The following is a 19,518-nucleotide window of genomic DNA, read 5'->3' on the forward strand; positions in this document are numbered from 1 at the left end:
TAGCCACTTTTGGAGATGTTTATGGGCTAAGTTGGGGACTAAGCTGCTTTTTAGTACTACTTGTCACCCCCAAACTGATGGACAAACTGAAGTAGTCAATAGAACATTGTCTACTATGCTTAGGGCTGTTTTGAAGAATAATAAGAAAATGTGGGAAGAATGCTTGCCTCATATTGAATTTGCTTATAATCGTTCATTGCATTCTACTACTAAGATGTGCCCTTTTGAAATTGTGTATGGTTTCCTACCTCGTGCACCTATTGATTTGTTGCCTCTTCCATCTTCGGAAAAGGTTGATTTTGATGCTAAAGAAGGTGTTGAATTGATTTTAAAAATACATGAGTTAACTAAGGAAAACATTGAGCGTATGAATGCTAAATATAAACTTGTTGGAGATAAGGGTAGAAAACATGTTGTGTTTGCACCTGGAGATCTTGTTTGGTTACATTTGCGTAAGGATAGATTTCCTAATTTGCGCAAATCAAAGCTAATGCCATGTGCTGATTGTCCTTTTAAGGTGTTAGAGAAAATAAATGATAATGCATATAAACTTGAGCTGCATGTAGATTATGGGGTTAGTCCCACTTTTAACAATGCAGATTTGAAGCCTTATTTGGGTGAGGAAGATGAGCTTCCGTCGAGGACGACTTCGTTTCAAGAAGGGGGGATGATGAGGACATCAATACCATTGTTACACCCACAGCCCCTACTGCTATACATACTGGACCAATTACTAGAGCTCGCGCACGCCAATTAAATTATCAGGTACTTTCGTTTCTTGGTAATGATTCTAATGTTCATGAGAATATGATGCTGCCTAAATTGGATACATTTGTTTTGCTTGCAAATCAAGGGCCTGGCATGGATAAGAGGGATGAACACTGGAGCAAGACCAAGCATGGAGATGATGGCATGCGCAAGGGGATCAAGAACAGAGTTACAAGTGATGATTTTAGGACTTTGAAGCCGCCATAAGGAGTGCATGAAGCCTTGGACGAAATATACAAGATGCCACTTCATAAATTTCGTCCAGAGGCTATTCTAGGTGATGCGTCACCTTATTATTGGGCCAGGCCCATGTATTTTCGAAATACTTAATTATAGGCTGTTTTTAGAGTCCGTATGTGTGGGGAAACAAGAGTTAGGGTTGGTTTCAGACCCCTCCTCCAAGGGCCACGAAATCAACCCCCCCCCCTCCGCCTCTTCCTCCATATATACAGCCCTTAGGGCATTGTTTAGACTTTGGGTTTTGTTTAGATTAAAGTTCGCCATAGCTGCAACTTCGCGTACTTCGTTTGTGTTCAACGACCAGACAAAGGCGTCACAGAACCCCACCTTGATCAATAAAGCTTTCCTCTTATATTCGCAATATCCAGATTGCAATCTTAATTTCTTGCTTGTTCTTCGTTTGCCTGCAGGAAAACAGACATTCGTGGTCAGGTTGATCGTGCTCCGGCGTGGTCAATAACCTCTCGGAGTTGGTTTAGCGATTGCTAAGGCGCGACGTCCTCGCACGATCGTAGTTGAATCGTCAGAGTCGACTTCCTCAAAAACAATAGCCACCATCTCATCGAAAGACGGGACACCTTTGCCTCTATCACAACATTGCCAACAACCACCTTAATTTTAGTGCCTTGCCTTGGAGCTACAGGTTAGAGATGCCCAATCCACTGAATTGGACTAGAGAGTCGCTCTGGCTCCATCTAACAAGGCACTTTCCCCCACTAGCATGGTCAGCACCACTATGAAATAAAGTGAGAATGAGCTCGTCAATCTGACTATAGATCCATTTGGGCATGTCAATAGATATTACTTGGAAGATTGCCATTATCAAGATCACAAAATGAACCTATGTAAAGCAGCCAGCTGAGTTAATCCGACAGTTCCTAAAAATTACTCCATTCTAGTCTTTTGTTAGACAAAGACATACCTAGATAGGTACAAGCAAAGCTCGCGATTTGGCAGCCAAGCCCGGCCTATATATCAGACAATCCATATCTTTACATCTTATATGGAGGATTCTACTCTTAGTAAAGTTGACTTTGAGGCCAGAGGCAGCACCAAATAATTCCAACGGAGCAGCAATAGTATTTCTGTCCTAGAGGTATGGCTTGATGAAAATAATAATGACATTCGCATAGATCAAAGCACGGTGCTTAAGGGTCTGGTTTCCAAGAGTGATGGTGTTCTAGACTAGGGGTTGCTTGCCATGTCCTCTCCCGGACATGTGGGTCGGGCCGAGGACCCCCATGATAATTTACCAGTGGGCCAAACTCATCGAGCCTAGGAGCGCCAAGATAACTTTCGAAGACTTGGCGCATACTCCAAGACTTAGAGGTGGTCTACACCACGATTACCCTAGATGAAACCGATCTATGTGCAAACCCTAGACACCCTCGACATCCATATAAACCGAGGGGTGAGGCTTGTAGATGACACCTCATACGCACACGATCTCGTGGTAGATCAACATGTAACTTGTACTCCCTCGAAATTAATACAATCAAAGCAGGACGTAGGGTATTATCTCTTTGAGAGAGCCCAAACTTAGGTAAAATACTATGCCTCTATTACCATCATACCAAGGCTACCTGTTCTGGACCCCTACCCGAGATCTGCTGGATTTGACTATCAAAGAGTGATAGGGGCGAAGGTGTCCTGATGTTTCGATGAGATAGATATCGTTTTCTGTGGGAGTCAACTTTGACAATCCGACTACGAACATGTGAAGACGTCGCGCCTTAGCAATCACTAAACCAACTTCCGAGGGTTATTGACCACGCCGGAGCACGGTCAACTTGACCACGAGGGTCTATTTCCTGCGAGCAAACGAAGAACAAGCAAGAAACTGAGATTGCAATCTGGATATTGCGAATAAAATAGGAAAGCTTTATTAATGAAGGTGGGGTTCTGTGACGTCTTGGTCTGGTCGTTGGACACAAACGAAGTACGCGAAGTTGCAGCTATGGCAAACTTTTAATCTAAACAAAACCCAAAGTCTAAACGACGCCCTAAGGGCTGTATATATGGAGGAAGATGGGGAAATTTCGTGGCCCTTGGAGGAGGGGTCCGAAACCAACCCTAACTCTTGTTTCCCACACATACGAACTCTAAAAATAGCCTATACTTAAGTATTTCGAAAATACCTGGGCCTGGCCCAATAATAAGGTGACGCAACACCTAGAATAGTCTCTGGATGAAATTTATGAAGTGGCATCTTGTATATTTCGTCCAAGGCTTCATGCACTCCTTATGGTGGCTTCGAAGTCCTAAAATCATCACCTGTAACTCCGTTCTTGATCCCCTTGCGCATGCCATCATCTCCATGCTTGGTCTTGCTCCAGTGTTCATCCCTCTTATCCATGCCAGGCCCTTCATTAGTAAGCAAAACAAATGTATCCAATTTAGGCAGCATCATATTCTCATGAACATTAGAATCATTACCAAGAAACGAAAGTACCTGGTAATTCAATTGGCGTACGCGAGCTCTAGTAATTGGTCCAGTATGTATAGCAGCAGGGGCTGTGGGTGTAACAATGGTATTGATGTCCTCATCAAAGAGGAGAGAGAGAATACCATGCATTTGTGTCTAGTCCGTTAGTATGCTTGTTCTCTACCTTCTCAACTAGTTTAAGAGATTGTTCCATCAAATCGCAGCGACTTCCTGGGCCCTTGGATATCCATTTTAGTGTATTCTCTCTCTCACCCATGTTCTTGGATCGGCCTCCTCCCTAAGATCGGTAAGAGCATCTACAACCATGATGCACAAATCTGACCCCTAAAATTACTGTGAACGCGTCCGATAGGTGTCCGCTTTGACCCTCTACATTCCTTGCAAAACAACCACACATCCCAATTTGTGTCGTCACATGCATGTGATTGGTGAAGATGAAGAGAGAGAGGAGGGAGAAAAGAAAGAATAAAGAACAAGAAAAGGTGGTCCGCGGTGGGTCACATCCTATGTGGCGCACGGGCCAGACATCCCTGTATCTTCTTCATATATGGGTTGGATATAGAAATGTGTGTACTGCCCGAACACGCCCGTACAAAGTGGTGTTGGGGAACGTAGTAATTTCAAAATTTTCCTACGCACACGCAAGATCATGGTGATGCATAGCAACGAGATGGGAGAGTGTTGTCCATGTACCCTCGTAGACCGAAAGCGGAAGCGTTAGCACAACACGGTTTATGTAGTCATACGTCTTCACGGTCCGACCGATCAAGTACCGAACGCACGGCACCTCCGAGTTCTGCACACGTTCAACTCGATGACGTCCCTCAAACTCCGATCCAGCCGAGTGTTGAGGGAGAGTTTCGCCAGCACGACGGCATGGTGACGATGATGATGTTCTACCGACGCACGGCTTCGCCTAAGCACCGCTACAATATGATCGAGGTGTATAATGGTGGAGGGGGCACCACACACGGCTAAGAGATCAAGAGATCAATTGTTGTGTCTATGGGGTGCCCCCCTGCCCCCGTATATAAAGAAGCAAGGGGGGTGCGGCCGGCCATAGGAGGATGCGCGCCGGAGGAGTCCTACTCCCACCGGGAGTAGGACTCCCCTCCTTTTTCCTAGTTGGATTAGGACTTGGGGGGAGGAGGAGAGAGGGGAAAGGAAAGGGGGCGCCGCCGCCCCCCTCCTTGTCCAATTCGGACTTGGGGGGGAGGGGCGCGCGGCTGCCCCTTGGTCGCCTCTCCTATTCCTCCACTTGGGCCCATAAGGCCCAATAGCCTCCGGGGGGTTCCGATAACCCCTCCGGTACTCCGGTAAAATCACTATTTCACCCGGAACACTTCCGATATCCAAACATAGGCTTCCAATATATCAATCTTCATGTCTCGACCATTTCAAGACTCCTCGTCATGTCCGTGATCACATCCGGGACTCCGAACAACCTTCGGTACATCAAAACACATAAACTCATAATAAAACTGTCATCGTAACGTTAAGCGTGCAGACCCTACGGGTTCGAGAACTATGTAGACATGACCGAGACACGTCTCCGGTCAATAACCAATAGCGGAACCTGGATGCTCATATTGGCTCCTACATATTCTACGAAGATCTTTATCGGTCAGACCGCATAACAACATACGTTGTTCCCTTTGTCATCGGTATGTTACTTGCCCGAGATTCGATCATCGGTATCTCAATACCTAGTTCAATCTCGTTACCAGCAAGTCTCTTTACTCGTTCCGTAATACATCATCCCGCAACTAACTCATTAGTTGCAATGCTTGCAAGGCTTAAGTGATGTGCATTACCGAGAGGGCCCAGAGATACCTCTCCGACAATCGGAGTGACAAATCCTAATCTCGAAATACGCCAACCCAACAAGTACTTTCGGAGACACCTGTAGAGCACCTTTATAATCACCCAGTTACGTTGTGACGTTTGGTAGCACACAAAGTGTTCCTCCAGTAAACGGGAGTTGCATAATCTCATAGTCATAGGAACATGTATAAGTCATGAAGAAAGCAATAGCAACAAACTAAACGATCAAGTGCTATGCTAACGGAATGGGTCAAGTCAATCGCATCATTCTCTAATGATGTGACCCCGTTAATCAAATGACAACTCATGTCTATGGCTAGGAAACTTAACCATCTTTGATTCAACGAGCTAGTCAAGTAGAGGCATACTAGTGACATACTGTTTGTCTATGAATTCACACATGTATTATGTTTCCGGCTAATACAATTCTAGCATGAATAATAAACATTTATCATGATATAAGGAAATAAATAATAACTTTATTATTGCATCTAGGGCATATTTCCTTCAGTCTCCCACTTGCACTAGAGTCAATAATCTAGTTCACATCGCCATGTGATTTAACATCAATAGTTCACATTACCATGTGATTAACACCCATAGTTCACATCGTCATGTGACCAACACCCAAAGGGTTTACTAGAGTCAATAATCTAGTTCACATCTCTATGTGATTAATACCCAAAGAGTACTAAGGTGTGATCATGTTTTGCTTGTGAGGGAAGTTTAGTCAACGGGTCTGCTACATTCAGATCCGTATGTATTTTGCAAATTTCTATGTCAACAATGCTCTGCACGGAAATACTCTAACTAATTGCACCCACTTTCAATATGTATCCTGATTGAGATTTAGAGTCATCTGGATCAGTGTCAAAATTTGCATTGACGTAACCCTTTACGACAAACCTTTTTGTCACCTCCATAATCGAGAAACATATCCTTATTCCACTAAGGATAATTTTGACCAATGTCCAGTGATCTACTCCTAGATCACTATTGTACTCCCTTGCCAAACTCAGGGCAGGGTATACAATAGGTCTGGTACACATCATGGCATACTTTATAGAACCTATGGCTAAGGCATATGGAATGACTTTCATTCTCTCTCTATCTTCTGCCGTGGTCGGGTTTTGAGTCTTACTCAACTTCACACCTTGTAACACAGGCAAGAACTCTTTCTTTGACTGTTCCATTTTGAACTACTTCAAAATCTTGTCAAGGTATGTACTCATTGAAAAAACTTATCAAGCATCTTGATCTATCTCTATAGATCTTGATGCTCAATATGTAAGCAGCTTCGCCGAGGAATTTCTTTGAAAAACTCCTTTCAAACACTCCTTTATGCTTTGCAGAATAATTCTACATTATCTCTGATCAACAATATGTCATTCACATATATTTATCAGAAATGTTGTAGTGCTCCCACTCACTTTCTTGAAAATACAGGCTTCACCGCAAGTCTGTATAAAACTATATGCTTTGATCAACTTATCAAAGCGTGTATTCCAACTCCGAGATGCTTGCACCAGTCCATAGATGGATCGCTGGAGCTTGCATATTTTGTTAGCACCTTTAGGATTGACAAAACTTTCTCGTTGCATCATATGCAACTCTTCTTTAATAAATCCATTAAGGAATGTAGTTTTGTTTATCCATTTGCCAGATTTCATAAAATGTGGCAATTGCTAACATGATTCGGACAGACTTAAGCATAGATACGAGTGAGAAACTCTCATCGTAGTCAACACCTTGAACTTGTCAAAAACCTTTTTGCGACAATTCTAGCTTTGTAGATAGTAACACCACTATCAGCGTCTGTCTTCCTCTTGAAGATCCATTTAATCTCAATGGCTCGCCTATCATTGGGCAAGTCAATCAAAGTCCATACTTTGTTCTCATACATGGATCTCATCTCAGATTTCATGGCCTCAAGCCATTTCGCGGAATCTGGGCTCATCATCACTTCCTCATAGTTCGTAGGTTCGTCATGGTCAAGTAACATGACCTCCAGAACAGGATTACCGTACCACTATGGTGCGGAACTCACTCTGGTTTACCTACGAGGTTCGGTAGTAACTTGATCTGAAGTTACATGATCATCATCATTAGCTTCCTCACTAATTGGTGTAGTAGTCACAGGAACAGATTTCTGTGATGAACTACTTTCCAATAAGGAAGTAGGTACAGTTACCTCATCAAGTTCTACTTTCCTCCCACTCACTTCTTTCGAGAGAAACTCCTTTTCTAGAAAGGATCCATTCTCGGCAATGAATATATTGCCTTCGGATCTGTGATAGAAGGTGTACCCAACATTTTCTTTTGGGTATCCTATGAAGATACACTTCTCCGATTTGGGTTTGAGCTTATCAGGTTGAAACTTTTTCACATAAGTATTGCAACCTCAAACTTCAAGAAACGACAGCTTAGGTTTCTTGCCAAACCATAGTTCATACGGTGTCGTCTCAACGGATTTAGATGGTGCCCTATTTAATGTGAATGTAGCTGTCTCTAATGCATAACCCCAAAACGATAGTGGTAAATGGTAAGAGACATCATAGATCGCACCATTATCTAATAAAGTACGGTTACGATGTTCGGACACACCATTACACCGTGGTGTTCCAGGTGGCGTGAGTAGTGAAACTATTTCACATTGTTTTAACTGAAGGCCAAACTCGTAACTCAAATATTTTACTTCTGCGGTCATATCGTAGAAACTTTTATTTTTATTACGATGATTCTCCACTTCACTCTGAAATTCTTTGAACTTTTCAAATGTTTCAGACTTGTGTTTCATCAAGTAGATATACTCATATTTGCTCAAATCATCTGTGAAGATCAGAAAATAATGATACCTGCCGCGAGCCTCAATATTCATCGGACCACATACATCAGTATGTGTGATTTCCAACAAATATGTTGCTCGCTCCATTGGTTCCGGAGAACGGAGTCTTAGTCATCTTGCCCATGAGGCATGGTTCGCAAGCATCAACTGATTCATAATCAAGTGATTCCAAAAGCCCATCAGCATGGATTTTCTTCATGCGCTTTACACCAATATGACCTAAACGGCAGTGCCACAAATAAGTTGCACTATCATTATAACTTTGCATCTTTTGGCTCAATATTATGAATATGTGTATCACTACGATCGAGATCACAAAACCATTTTTCATTGGGTGTATGACCATAGAAGGTTTTATTCATGTAAACAGAACAACAATTATTCTCTACTTTAATGAATAACCGTATTGCAATAAACATGATCAAATCATATTCATGCTCAACGCAAAAACCAAATAACACTTATTTAGGTTCAACACTAATCCCGAAAGTATAGGGGAGTGTGCGATGATGATCATATCAATCTTGGAACCACTTCCAACACACATCGTCACTTCACCCTTAACTAGTCTCTGTTTATTCTGCAACTCCTGTTTCGAGTTACTAATCTTAGCAACTGAACTAGTATCAAATACTGAGGGGTTGCTATAAACACTAGTAAAGTACACATCAATAACATGTATATCAAATATACCTTTTCACTTTGCCATCCTTCTTATCCGCCAAATACTTGGGGCAGTTCCGCTTCCAGTGACCAGTCCCTTTGCAGTAGAAGCACTTAGTCTCAGGCTTAGGACCAGACTTGGGCTTCTTCACTTGAGCAGCAACTTGCTTGCCGTTCTTCTTGAAGTTCCCCTTCTTCCCTTTGCCCTTTTCTTGAAACTAGTGGTCTTGTCTACCATCAACACTTGATATTTTTCTTGATTTCTACCTTCGTCGATTTCAGCATTACGAAGAGCTTGGGAATCGTTTCCGTTATCCCTTGCATATCATAGTTCATCACGAAGTTCTACTAACTTGGTGATGGTGACTAGAGAATTCTGTCAATCACTATTTATCTGGAAGATTAACTCCCACTTGATTCAAGCGATTGTAGTACCCAGACAATCTGAGCACATGCTCACTGCTTGAGCTATTCTCCTCCATCTTTTAGCTATAGAACTTGTTGGAGACTTCATATCTCTCAACTCGGGTATTTGCTTGAAATATTAACTTCAACTCCTGGAACATCTCATATGGTCCATGACGTTCAAAACGTCTTTGAAGTCCCGATTCTAAGCCTTAAGCATGGTGCACTAAACTATCAAGTAGTCATCATATTGAGCTAGCCAAACGTTCATAACGTCTGCATCTGCTCCTGCAATAGGTCTGTCACCTAGCGGTGCATCAAGGACATAACTTCTACTGCAGCAATGAGGATAAACCTCAGATCACGGATCCAATCCGCATCATTGCTACTAACATCTTTCAACTTAGTTTTCTCTAGGAACATATCAAAATAAACACAGGGAAGCAACAACGCGAGCTATTGATCTAAAACATGATTTGCAAAATACTCTCAGGACTATATGATTTAAGTTCAATTTAAGTTTAATTTAATCATATTACTTAAGAACTCCCACTTAGATAGACATCCCTCTAATCCTCTAAGTGATCATGTGATCCAAATCAACTAAACCATGTCCGATCATCACGTGAGATGGAGTAGTTTCAATGTGTGAACATCACTATGTTGATCATATCTACTATATGATTCACGCTCAACCTTTCGGTCTCCGTGTTCCGAGGCCATATCTGTATATGCTTGGCTCGTCAAGTATAACCTGAGTATTCCGCGTGTGCAACTGTTTTGCACCCGTTGTATTTGAACGTAGAGCCTATCACACCCGATCATCACGTGGTGTCTCAGCACGAAGAACTTTCGCAACGGTGCATACTCAGGGAGAACACTTCTTGATAATTAGTGAGAGATCATCTTATAATGCTACCGTTACTAAGCAAAATAAGATGTATAAAAGATAAACATCACATGCAATCAAAATATGTGACATGATATGGCCATCATCATCTTGTGCCTTTGATCTCCATCTCCAAAGCATCGTCATGATTCCATCGTCACCGGCATGACACCATGATCTCCATCATCTTGATCTATATCAATGTGTCATCACATGGTCGTCTCGCCAACTATTGCTCTTGCAACTATTGCTATCGCATAGCGATAAAGTAAAGCAATTATTTGGCGCTTGCATCTTATGCAATAAAGAGACAACCATAAGGCTTCTGCCAGTTGCCGATAACTTCAACAAAACATGATCATCTTTATACAAACAACTTATATCTCATCACGTCTTGACCATATCACATCACAACATGCCCTGCAAAAACAAGTTAGACGTCCTCTACTTTGTTGTTGCAAGTTTTACGGGGCTGCTACGGGCTGAGAAGAACCGTTCTTACCTACGCATCAAAACCACAACATAGTTGTCAAGTTAGGTGCTGTTTTAACCTTCCAAGGACCGGCGTAGCCACACTCGATTCAACTAAAGTTGGAGAAACTGACACCCGCCAGCCACCTGTGTGCAAAGCACGTCGGTAGAACCAGTCTCGCGTAAGCGTACGCGTAATGTCGGTCCGGGCCGCTTCATCCAACAATACCGCCGAACCAAAGTATGACATGCTGGTAAGCAGTATGACTTATATCACCACAACTCACTTGTGTTCTACTCGTGCATATAACATCAACACATAAAACCAGGCTCGGATGCCACTGTTGGGGAACGTAGTAATTTCAAAAAAGTTCCTACGCACACACAAGATCATGGTGATGCACAAAAACAGAGGGGAGAGTGTTGTCCACGTACCTTCATAGACCGAAAGCGGAAGCGTTATGACAAAGAGGTTGATGTAGTTGTACGTCTTCACGATCCGACCGATCCTAGTACCGAAAGTACGGCACCTCCATGATCTGCACATGTTCGGCTCGGCGACGTCCCACGAACTCTCGATCCAGCTGAGTGCTGAGGGGGAGCTTCGTCAGCACAACGGCGTCATGACGGTGATGATAAAGCTACCGGCGCAGGGCTTCGCCTAAGCACTACGACGATATGACCGAGGTGGATTATGTGGATGGGGCAAACGCACCGGCTAGAGAGATGTCAATGCATTCAATTTGTGTTCTTTGGGATCCCTCCTGCACCCGTATATAAAGGAGCAAGGGAAGGAGGCCGGCCCTAGGAGGGGGCACGCCAAGGAGGCAGACCGCCTAGGATTCCACCTCCCATATGGAATAGGAAAAGAGGAAGGGAAAAGGAGAAGGAAGGAAGGGGGCGCCCCCCTTCCCTAGTCGCAATTCGGACCAGACCAAGGGGAGGGGTGCGGCCACCCTTGAGGCCCTTTTCCTTCTTTCCCGTATGGCCCAATAAGGCCCAATACGTATTCCCGTAACTCTCCGGTACTCCGAAAAATACCCGAATCACTCGGAACCTTTCCGATGTCCGAATATAGTCGTCCAATATATCGATCTTTACGTCTCGACCATTTCGAGACTCCTCGTCATGTCCCCGATCTCATCCGGGACTCCGAACTCCTTCGGTACATCAAAAACTCATAAACTCATAATATAACTTCATCGAAACCTTAAGCGTGCGGACCCTACGGGTTCGAGAACAATGTAGACATGACCGAGACACGTCTCCGGTCAATAACCAATAGCGGAACCTGGATGCTCATATTGGCTCCCACATATTCTACGAAGATCTTTATCGGTCAGACCGCATAACAACATACGTTGTTCCCTTTGTCATCGGTATGTTACTTGCCCGAGATTCGATCGTCGGTATCTCAATACCTAGTTCAATCTCGTTACCGGCAAGTCTCTTTACTCGTTCCGTAATACATCATCCACAACTAACTCATTAGTTGCAATGCTTGCAAGGCTTATGTGATGTGCATTACCGAGAGGGCCCAGAGATACCTCTCCGACAATCGGAGTGACAAAATCTAATCTCGAAATACGCCAACCCAACATGTACCTTTGGAGACACCTGTAGACACTCTTATAATCACCCAGTTACGTTGTGACGTTTGGTAGACACACAAAGTGTTCCTCCGGTAAACGGGAGTTGCATAATCTCATAGTCATAGGAACATGTATAAGTCATGAAGAAAGCAATAGCAACAAACTAAACGATCAAGTGCTATGCTAACGGAATGGGTCAAGTCAATCACATCATTCTCCTAATGATGTGATCCCATTAATCAAATGACAACTCATGTCTATGGTTAGGAAACATAACCATCTTTGATCAACGAGCTAGTCAAGTAGAGGCATACTAGTGACACTCTGTTTGTCTATGTATTCACACATGTATTATGTTTCCGGTTAATACAATTCTAGCATGAATAATAAACATTTATCATGATATAAGGAAATAAATAATAACTTTATTATTGCCTCTAGGGCATATTTCCTTTCACAATCGGAGAACTAATAAAATCATTCTTATCACTATTTGAAAAGTCACACAATTTGGTATTCTTTTGAGCCATCGTGACAAACCAAGCAATCTAACACACGAGCAAACAAAAAGTGAATGAAAAGACGAATGGAAGAGGGGCGAAGAAAAAGGCAAATATTTTCGAAAATCATTTTAGAAGTGGGAGAGGAAAACGAGAGGCAAATGGCGAATAATGTAATGCAAGACACGAGAGTTTTATGGTGGGTACTTGGTATGTCTTGACTTGGTGTAGATCTCCCCGACAACGGCGCCAGAAATTATTCCTGCTACTTCTTGAGCTTGCGTTGCTTTTTCCCATGAAGAGGACAGGGTGATGCAGCAAAGTAGAGATAAGTATTTCCCTCAGTTAGAGAACCAAAGTATCAATCCAGTAGGAGACAACGGAAAAATCACCAATACCTGCACAAACAATCAAACACTTGCACCCAACGCGATAAAGGGGTTGTCAATCCCTTCACGGTCACTTGTAAAAGTGAGATCTCATAGAGATAGATAAAACTAAACAAAAGATAAAGTAAATATTTTCGGGGTTATTTTGGTTTATAGATCGGAAAGTAAAAAATTGCAAAATAGTAGATTGGAAACTAGTATGATGGATAATAGAAAATCGGAAACTAGTATGATGAAAAATAGAAGATCGGAAACTAGTATGATGAAAATAGACCCTGGGGCCATAGGTTTCACTAGAGGCTTCTCTCAAGATAGAAAATAATACGGTGGGTGAACAAATTACAGTCGAGCAATTGATAGAAAAGCACAAAGTTATGACGATATCTAAGGCAATGATTATGAAATATAGGCACCGCGTCCGTGTTAAGTAGACCGACTCCTGCCTGCATCTACTACTATTACTCCTCACATCGACCGACTCCTGCCTACATCTGGAGTATTAAGTTCATGAAGAACAGAGTAACGTTTTAAGTAAGATGACATGATGTAGAGGAATAAACTCAAGCAATATGATGTAAACCCCATCTTTTTATCCTCAATGGAACCAATACAATACGTGCCTCGCTACCCCTACTATCACTGGGTGAGGACACCGCAAGATTGAACCCAAAGCTAAGCACTTCTCCCATTGCAAAAAAAACCAATCTAGTTGGCCAAACTAAACCGATAGTTTGAAGAGAATTACAAAGATATCAAATCATGCATAAAAGAATTTAGAGGAGATTGAAATAATATTCATAGATAATCTGATAACAAATCCATAATTCATTAGATCTTGACAAAACACACCGTAAAATAAGATTACATCGGATAGATCTCCAAGAACATCGAGGAGAACATGGTATTGAGAATCAAAGAGAGAGAAGAAGCCATCTAGCTACTAGCTATGGGCCCATAGGTTTGAGGTAAGCTACTCACGCTTCATCGGAAGGGCAATAGAGTTGATCTAGATGCCCTCCGTGATCGAATCCCCCTCCGGCAGGATGCTGGAAAAGGCCCCAAGATGGGATCTCATGGGAACAGAAGGTTGCGGCGGTGGAAAAGTGTTTTCGTGGATTCCTCTGGTGGTTTGGGAATATAGGTGAATATATAGGAGGCAGAACTAGGTCAGGGGTCACCGTGGGGCCCACAAGGCAGGGTGACATGTTACCCCCCTAGGCGCGCCCTCCACCCTTGTGGACGCCTCGTGGCTCTTTTGACTTGGTCTTCAAGTCTCCGGGGTGTCTTCTGGTCCAAGAAAAATCATCGTGAAGGTTTTATTTCGTTTGGACTCCGTTTGGTATTCCTTCTCCATGAAGCTAAAAAACAAGGAAAAAACAAAAACTAGCACTGGGCTCTAGGTTAATAAGTTAGTCCCAAAAATAATATAAACTATCATATTAATGCATATAAAACATCCAAAACAGATAATATAATAGCATGGAACAATAAAAAATTATAGATACATTGGAGACATATCAGGTTAAATATGCACGAGAGAGGCAGCGGTGGTGGAGGAAGAAGACGACCCCGCCGCCACCACCATTATTAATGATCTCGATAAAATCGTTGGGTTCCACACTTCATCTCAACATTTGTTTGGTATGAAACATCAATCCAACAAGCAGATAGCACATCTATTGCGAGAAGATGAAATCAAGTAGTACCAAAGATCCAAAGGCCAATTTATTTTGGAAAGAGACAACAATACACGATATTTTCACATGGTCACCAACGGACAACATAGGAATAAGTGTACTTTTAGTCTCCAACAAGATGAGAGATGCATTGAGGGTCAGGCGGAGCTAAAATTTATATCACTCCATACTACCAGTCTTTGTCTAGGGCTCCAGACGGAGGGAATTCTACCCTCGATTAGACCTAGAGGGATGATATTTTATAGGTCACTTCAGAAGAGAATAATATCCTCACGACCCCTTTTTCTGTGGAGGAGGTGAGCTCCGGTGTTTCTAATGTAGCAGAACAAAGCTCCCTTACTTCATGGCTTCCCATAAGGTTCTATCAGTACATCTCAGATGTCCTCAAGGCTGACCTAATGGTGTTGTTCAATTTTCTTCACATCAGCCACTTGACCTATATAGGCTTAATTTTGTGAGATTGATTTGTTGCCAAAGATTATGGAGGATGAACAAATCTATCAATACAGATGATATGGATCCTTAGTGTCAACTTCAAACTTTCACCAAAGTTGCCTCTAATAGGCTTAATGTGGTTGTTGACCATCTTTTTTGGCTATCACAACCAATTTTCATGCAAGGAAGAAATATACTCAATGGACTAGTTATCCTTAACGAGACCGTTCATGGGATGCACCGTAAGAACTTCAATGCAGTAGTATTCAAATTTGACATTGAAAAGGCTTAAGATAAAGCCGAATGTTTATTTCTCCGATAGACCGGGATAAGGAAAGGTTTATCTGAGAAATGGCATGAATGAATCAAAAAATTAGTTACTTGAGGTAGTGTGGCTATCAAATTCAATGATGACATAGCCATTACTTCCACACCAAAACATGACTACATCAATGTGACCCTATATCTCCAATGTTATTCAAGATGGTGGACAACATGTTGGTTATTATGACCGAACGCGCCCAACAGGATGGCTAAATTGCGGGAGTACTGCCTCATCTTGTGTATGGGGCCCCTTAATCTTGCGGAATACAAGGGTGTGATTCTTTTTAGGGAACATGACCTTGATAAGGCTAGAAATTCTAAACTCTTACTTTCATCTTTTGAACAAATTTTTTGTCTTAAAATTAACTTCCATCAAAGTGAATTGTTCTATTTCAGAGAAACCTAGGAGGTGGCCACACAATATACTGACATGTTTGTTTGCGCACAAGACCAATTCCCCATTTATTATTTTAGAATTCTGATACATTATCGCCATATCACTAACGCGGAGCAGAAACATGTGGAAGAGCATTTAGAGAAAGGGTTGAGCAGTTGTAAAATAAAACTGCACTTCATTGGAGGACGAATGATTTTGATCAATTCTGTTCTCACAAACATGGTTCTCTACATGCTCTCCATTTTTTTAATTTCTAAAAGGGGTCATGTAAAGACCAAATTATTTCATATTCCGATTCTTATTTCTAAAAGAGATAGTATAGGTTAACAAATGGAGTGTGGTTTGTCGATAAAAAGACTAAGAAGGTTTACATACTCAAGACCTCTAGGTCAAGAATGATTCCTTACTTAGTAAATGGTTGTTCAAGCTACTTACTTAGGATGGAATTTGGAAAACCCTTCAGCGCATATTGGATGGATGAAGATTCACAGTTTTTGGGTTGTTATGATGGCGGCAAATGAACATATTTTCTTCTTTGGATCCTTTTCAATAATGGACGATTCTAAGTTAAGTTTTTGGGAGAACAAGTAGCTAGGAAACTATACTATCTAGGAATAGTATCTAGACTTATTCTACATTTGTATGCAATAAAAATGACACTCTTGAGCACATGCTCAACTCCTTCCTACCAGATGCATCCTTTAGGCGGGTTCGATATCGGCCCTCGTCTTGTGTCATGGACAAATCCTATGTCCAATTTTAATTCGATTAACCTGACGCAAGGATGGGATGTGTTTTTTTGGAATCTAACTAAAGATGGATCCTTCATAGTCAACCCTATTTATCGTGCACTCTTACACTAAGAGATTTCAGTGGACAAGAATAAACAATTATTGAGATCGAAGACACAAAGTTAAAATTTTCATGTGATATTAATGTTTCTTGAAACTGTGTCGGTATTTTTCCAAAGAGGAAGGGATGATGCAATACAACTACGGTAGGTATTTCCCTTAGTTGTGAAACCAAGGTATCAATCTAGTAGGACAACCAAGCAACACTATGAAAATTGTACCTACACACAAAGAACAAATACTTGCAACCCGACGCGTAAGAGGGGTTGTCAATCCCTCCTTGGTAAAAAGATAAATTGTTTTGCGGTAGATTGGATAAATAGATCTCGATAAAACATGAAATAGAATAAGTAATAAAAAACCACAGGAATGTATTTTTGGGTTTTTAGAAATATAGATCTGAAAATAAAAATAGAAAACAATAGATCGGAAAGCAAATATGATAGAGAATAGACCCAGGGGCCGTAGATTTCACTAGTGGCTTCTCTCGAGAAATATCACACGGTGGGTAAACAAATTATTGTTGGGCAATTGATAGAAGATCGAATAATTATGACGATATCCAAGGCAATGATCAATATATAGGCATCATGTGCAAGATTACTAGACTGGCTCCTGCCTGCATCTACTACTATTACTCCACACATCGACCGCTATCCAGCATGCATTTAGTGTATTAAGTTCATGGAGAAACGGAGTACTGTAATAAGAACGATGGCATGATGTAGACGAGATCTATTCATGTAGGAATATACCCCATCTTGTTATCCTTAATAATAATGATACATGCGTGTCTTCCTGCCCCTTCTGTCACTGGGAAAGAACACCGGAAGATCGAACCCATCATAAAGCACCTCTTCCCATGGCAAGAAAAATCAATCTAGTTGGCCTAACTAAACCAAAGATTCGAAGAAGAAGAAATACGAGGCTATTAATAATCATGCATATAAGAGATCAAACAAGACTCGAATAATATTCATGGATATAGATCTAATCATAAACTCAAAGTTCATCGGATCCCAACAAACACAACGCAAAAAAAGAGTTACATCAAATACATCTCCAAGAGACCATTGTATTGAGAATCAAGAGAGAGAGAGAGGAAGCCATCTAGCTACTGCCTACGGACCCTTAGGTCTATGGTGGACTATTCACGATCATCCGAGAGGCACCAATGAGAATGATGAACCCCTCCGTGATGGTGTTAGATTGGATCTCGTGGTTCTGGAACTTGCGACAGCTGGAATTGTGTTTCATCGACTCACCTAGGGTTTCTAGAATATTTGGGAATTTATAGGGCGAAGAGGCGGTGCAGGAGGGCTCCGTGGGGGCCACAACCCCCCTGGGCGCGCCCTAGTGGGTTGTGCTCCCCACGGGCCTCCCTCTAGTACTTTCTTGGCCCACTGGGTGTCTTCTGGTCCAGAAAAAATCTCCAAAAAGTTTCGCTGTGTTTGGACTCCGTTTGGTACTGATATTCTGCGAAGCAAAAAACAACAACTCGCACTGGGCACTATGTCAATAGGTTAGTCCCAAAACTGATATAAAGTTGCTATAAAATGATTGTAAAACATCCAAGAATGATAATATAACAGCATGGAACAATCACAAATTATAGATATGTTGGAGACATATCAGATATCTTCATAGGGGAGTTGTGTGCTAACTAAATACGACCTCTTTCGTTGCAAATGGAAAGGAAGCAAGTGTTATAGCTTTTGCACTCAATCAAACATCACTTCTTTCAATGCAAGTCTCTACATTCTACGTGGTCAGTCATCCTAATGGAGTTTAAATTGTATCATGCCATAACACACCTCTTCTTTCAATACAAGTTTGTGCATTCTAAGTGGTCAGTCATCCATACAACCTGGAGGCGCTTTGTCATTCAAAACAGGAACATATATGGTCTAAGCAGATCTATTGTTAGTTCTGCTACATCAAGCAACTTTCTTAACGACCTCAAATTAGTTGGTAATGAATGTTCTTTTAGGAGCTTTATTGATTGATGATTTTGTTTACTTACCTTGGTCACTTGTAAGAGGGTCATGTTTAACAATGAGCAAGTTCAGGATGACATTCCTAATAATATGTTTATGTTCCTATTTCATTATTAGACTACCATATACCAAGTGTGCATTTGTAAGTGATATAAAATTCATGTCTGAAACTAAAATAAACAAGTTGCAATTGCCCTGGATTAGTATCCGAAAGGAATTTTAGGGGCTAATACTTTTGCCTAGGGATGGCAATGGGTACCCATTACCCGCGTACCCTGCAGGTAAAAACCCTATTAGGGTAAGGGTATGGGACAAAAATTTACTCATGGGTACTTAAATGGGAAAATATCATACCCATCAGGTAGAGATGGTACGTGTATGGGATCGTATAAGTCATGCAAGTGTACCCATGTACCCATCTAAAATGTTGACAAGTGGGTTTCCTTTAATGTCCTAACGTATTAAATTTTCCTCCCCAATCGCGCTAGGTAGAAACTCTAACATGCATTCAAATTATCTCTAGAATTTATCATGATTTTATGAACTTAAGGTGTATGACTATGTGTTGTTATTTATGATTATGTGTTGTTGTTTAACATTTTTATGCTTTATAGGCAAGTTTTTTTTGTTTATGTGAATGTGTCGTTGTTACAATATTTTGTTGTACATTATTGTTTAATATGTGTTGCTATTAATAACTTATTATGATTATATGTTGCCTTTTATAACTACTTCTGCTCAATTTGATGTGTTGTAAACTCGGGTATTTTTTCCCGCGGGTACCC

This window comes from Triticum urartu, chromosome 2 (genome assembly GCF_003073215.2).
Source record: "Triticum urartu cultivar G1812 chromosome 2, Tu2.1, whole genome shotgun sequence".
NCBI classification, from domain to species: domain Eukaryota; kingdom Viridiplantae; phylum Streptophyta; class Magnoliopsida; order Poales; family Poaceae; genus Triticum; species Triticum urartu.